This window comes from Botryllus schlosseri, chromosome 14 (genome assembly GCF_051294905.1).
Source record: "Botryllus schlosseri isolate E-star chromosome 14, Bs_hap1, whole genome shotgun sequence".
NCBI lineage: Eukaryota > Metazoa > Chordata > Ascidiacea > Stolidobranchia > Styelidae > Botryllus > Botryllus schlosseri.
The window spans coordinates 19,497,943-19,503,522 of NC_137249.1; positions in this window are offsets into that span (position 1 = coordinate 19,497,943).

A 5,580-nucleotide genomic window follows, 5' to 3' on the forward strand; every position below is an offset into this window, starting at 1 on the left:
GCCAAAGTATCAAAACATCTGCGTTCTACTAGAATGCAAAAAGCGCGACCTGATCCCAAAGGGTCTAAGAATTCAGAATCCTTTACGTAACACCTTCAGGACAACATGCTCCGAAAATTTGGCTCGACGAATGTCGAAGAAATTGATGGCACATCTGACTGATGTGCATTACAGAAGCAGAGCAAAGTTCAGGTACGATATTGAGTGTACCATAAATTTAGTTGCCAATCCCCAATCACAGCGAGAGTTGCGTGAAGTAGTTCGAAATATTTCGACAAAGGAAGTAAGAGAGATGATCATGCAGAAGGAGAATAAAATTACGCAATTACTAACGGAAAGACAGCAATCTGAAATATCACTGCCTCCTGGTGCAACAGCTGAAAGCAAAGAATCAAATCTGGCTATCGCAAATCTGTCTAGCAAAACATTGAGCCAATCTCAAATAGAAGTGCTCAGTCTGAATTTGAAATTCTGTCCTGCACAAAAACTAGATCCGTACGTGCTCGCCGGAGACGCAGACGAATTTGACAGAAAAATGAGAAATGAATTTCATTTCTACGATACCAATTCGAAAAACGATGGCTCTCAAAATGCCCAGAATACAAATGAGCAAATACACAGCAAGAAACCGAAGAAAAATATAAAATGGAGGGCCCCACACGGCGAAAACACTAATTTGGATAAATATCTGGAAAGTTTTCACAATGAGTTAAATGCAACATTCATCAGTAAATCTGACAATTGGAAAAGAAACTACGACGAAAATCTCACAAATGAGCAGAGAAGAGCAATAAGGGAACTAAAACATGACCATGACATCGTGGTAAAGCCTGCAGATAAAGGAGGAAAAGTAGTCGTTATGGATTTGAAAGACTACCTAAAAGAAGGTTACAGGCAGCTGAACGACACCGATTCGTACAAAAAATTAGCCAATGACCCAACAAAACAACACACAAAGGAATTGAGGGACATTATTAAATCTTTAGACATGTGTGAAGAAGAGAAATCGAAAATCAATAAGCCTTCTGATCCTTGCCTCGGCCGCTTTTATCTGCTTCCGAAACTACACAAGGCGGACATTCCTGGACGCCCCATTGTCTCGTGCAACAACACGCTAACAGAAAAAATATCTGGATACGTGGAAACACATCTCAAACCATTGGTGAAAAGCACACCTAGTTTTTGCCGGGACACAACAGATTTCTTGAACAAACTCAAGCATTTCAAGAAATTGAAACCAGGCACTATATTAGCTACCATGGACGTTTCGTCACTATACACGAGCATTCCACATAGTGATGGTATGAAAGCTGTGGAAAGATCCTTGGAGGAAAGTAGTCACCCAATGAAAGAAAGCATCATGGAGCTCATCAGATTCACGTTGACGCATAATACCTTCGAATTTAATAACGACATTTTTTTACAACTTCAAGGTACGGCAATGGGCACAAAATTTGCTCCACAATATGCAAATATTTTCATGCATCATTTTGAAAAAGATTTTATGGAAACCCAGAAATTGCGACCTATATTCTACACCAGATATATCGATGATATATTTATGATATGGACCCACGGAGAAGAATCACTAATAAAGTTTCACGAGTCCATAAACGGCTTTCATCCAAATATCCGACTAACTATGGAACACTCGACGAACGCCGTCCCATTCCTCGATACACTCGTCAATATCGAAGAGAGTTCTATTACCACATCACTTTATCGTAAACCAACGGACTCCGGTAAAATATTGAACTATCACAGCTTTCATCCGATGCACTGTAAAAAGGGCATAATATACAGCAAGGCTCTTCGTATACATCGTATTTGCTCAAAGAAAGACGACAGGGATTATCATCTGAAAGTTCTAAGAGATGAACTAATAAATTCTGGATATGATCAAAATCTGATAAAGATCCAAATTAACAAGGCTATCAACGTTCCACGAGAAGAACTCCTTGGCAGCACTAGTAGTGATGGCAAAAAAGAACACAGAGTGCCGATGGTTACTACATATTTTCCCGGGGCGGAAAAGATTCGTAAGATGCTACGGAAACACCAAAGTATTTTGGAAAATGATCCAAAATGTAAAGAGGCATTCCCAAGGAGGCCACTTCTAGCCATCCGACAACCCCGAAACTTGCGAAGCATTTTGGTGCAAAGCAGATTACCTCATACAATACAAAAAAACGTTGTTGAAAATTGCGGACAAACTTCGTGTAAGACGTGTCCAATTCTCGACACCAGCACCGTGATTACTAGAGGACAAACTAATCACAGGACCAAAGGCCAGTACACATGCAAATCTGATAATGTGATATATTTAATTCGTTGCAAAAAGGGATGTGATGCTGCGTGGTACATTGGCGAAACTGGCCAACCACTCCACAGAAGAATAAATAGTCATCGACATGACATTTCTAAACGAAACAGATCGAAGCCTGTCGGTGAGCACTTTTCTTCTGCGGGACACTCGGAAAATGATATGATTGTTAACGTGTTGGCCGGGAACATCGAGGACTCAACCCTGCGTAAGGCCACTGAACAGAAATACATCGACCAATTCAATACGTTCCATCAAGGGCTTAATATAGATCGGGGGTGCATGTCACATTACACCATGCGAATCTGCAGTTGAAAAATTCGGTGCATATGTATTTAATCATTGTATATACGCTTTCAAACCTCATTTTCAGTGCCATAACTTGCTGTAGTCCTTTCAAATTACAATTTCGATTATATTGTCTATGACGTTACAAAGGTACAAACTTTTTCGGCCTGAAAGTTATCTTCTCTGTGATGTCACAATACGCGTATATGTTTGAATCCAGAATCGCTTTGCGTTATTTTCATTTTAACACCTGAAGAAGGAGCGGAGCTCCGAAAGCTCGTGTAATAAATAAAATTATTACGTTGCAAGTGGACGCTAAATAGGGTGTGAAAGCAACCAAGATCCTAATATTATCTATATCGTCTGCTATCGGTTCAAAGAATTATTCAACTATGGATCACACCAGAAAATGCCGAATTAAAGTGGAAAGAATCGCAAAGAAGATTGCTCGCAAAAACGCGGACATCTTTTTTCTGTCCGAATGCAAAAAGCGCGACCTGATCCCAAAGGGTCTAAGAATTCAGAATCCTTTACGTAACACCTTCAGGACAACATACTCCGAAAATTTGGCTCGACGAATGTCGAAGAAATTGATAGCACATCTGACTGATGTGCATTACAGAAGCAGAGCAAAGTTCAGGTACGATATTGAGTGTACCATAAATTTAGTTGCCAATCCCCAATCACAGCGAGAGTTGCGTGAAGTAGTTCGAAATATTTCGACAAAGGAAGTAAGAGAGATGATCATGCAGAAGGAGAATAAAATTACGCAATTACTAACGGAAAGACAGCAATCTGAAATATCACTGCCTCCTGGTGCAACAGCTGAAAGCAAAGAATCAAATCTGGCTATCGCAAATCTGTCTAGCAAAACATTGAGCCAATCTCAAATAGAAGTGCTCAGTCTGAATTTGAAATTCTGTCCTGCACAAAAACTAGATCCGTACGTGCTCGCCGGAGACGCAGACGAATTTGACAGAAAAATGAGAAATGAATTTCATTTCTACGATACCAATTCGAAAAACGATGGCTCTCAAAATGCCCAGAATACAAATGAGCAAATACACAGCAAGAAACCGAAGAAAAATATAAAATGGAGGGCCCCACACGGCGAAAACACTAATTTGGATAAATATCTGGAAAGTTTTCACAATGAGTTAAATGCAACATTCATCAGTAAATCTGACAATTGGAAAAGAAACTACGACGAAAATCTCACAAATGAGCAGAGAAGAGCAATAAGGGAACTAAAACATGACCATGACATCGTGGTAAAGCCTGCAGATAAAGGAGGAAAAGTAGTCGTTATGGATTTGAAAGACTACCTAAAAGAAGGTTACAGGCAGCTGAACGACACCGATTCGTACAAAAAATTAGCCAATGACCCAACAAAACAACACACAAAGGAATTGAGGGACATTATTAAATCTTTAGACATGTGTGAAGAAGAGAAATCGAAAATCAATAAGCCTTCCGATCCTTGCCTCGGCCGCTTTTATCTGCTTCCGAAACTACACAAGGCGGACATTCCTGGACGCCCCATTGTCTCGTGCAACAACACGCTAACAGAAAAAATATCTGGATACGTGGAAACACATCTCAAACCATTGGTGAAAAGCACACCTAGTTTTTGCCGGGACACAACAGATTTCTTGAACAAACTCAAGCATTTCAAGAAATTGAAACCAGGCACTATATTAGCTACCATGGACGTTTCGTCACTATACACGAGCATTCCACATAGTGATGGTATGAAAGCTGTGGAAAGATCCTTGGAGGAAAGTAGTCACCCAATGAAAGAAAGCATCATGGAGCTCATCAGATTCACGTTGACGCATAATACCTTCGAATTTAATAACGACATTTTTTTACAACTTCAAGGTACGGCAATGGGCACAAAATTTGCTCCACAATATGCAAATATTTTCATGCATCATTTTGAAAAAGATTTTATGGAAACCCAGAAATTGCGACCTATATTCTACACCAGATATATCGATGATATATTTATGATATGGACCCACGGAGAAGAATCACTAATAAAGTTTCACGAGTCCATAAACGGCTTTCATCCAAATATCCGACTAACTATGGAACACTCGACGAACGCCGTCCCATTCCTCGATACACTCGTCAATATCGAAGAGAGTTCTATTACCACATCACTTTATCGTAAACCAACGGACTCCGGTAAAATATTGAACTATCACAGCTTTCATCCGATGCACTGTAAAAAGGGCATAATATACAGCAAGGCTCTTCGTATACATCGTATTTGCTCAAAGAAAGACGACAGGGATTATCATCTGAAAGTTCTAAGAGATGAACTAATAAATTCTGGATATGATCAAAATCTGATAAAGATCCAAATTAACAAGGCTATCAACGTTCCACGAGAAGAACTCCTTGGCAGCACTAGTAGTGATGGCAAAAAAGAACACAGAGTGCCGATGGTTACCACATATTTTCCCGGGGCGGAAAAGATTCGTAAGATGCTACGGAAACACCAAAGTATTTTGGAAAATGATCCAAAATGTAAAGAGGCATTCCCAAGGAGGCCACTTCTAGCCATCCGACAACCCCGAAACTTGCGAAGCATTTTGGTGCAAAGCAGATTACCTCATACAATACAAAAAAACGTTGTTGAAAATTGCGGACAAACTTCGTGTAAGACGTGTCCAATTCTCGACACCAGCACCGTGATTACTAGAGGACAAACTAATCACAGGACCAAAGGCCAGTACACATGCAAATCTGATAATGTGATATATTTAATTCGTTGCAAAAAGGGATGTGATGCTGCGTGGTACATTGGCGAAACTGGCCAACCACTCCACAGAAGAATAAATAGTCATCGACATGACATTTCTAAACGAAACAGATCGAAGCCTGTCGGTGAGCACTTTTCTTCTGCGGGACACTCGGAAAATGATATGATTGTTAACGTGTTGGCCGGGAACATCGAGGAC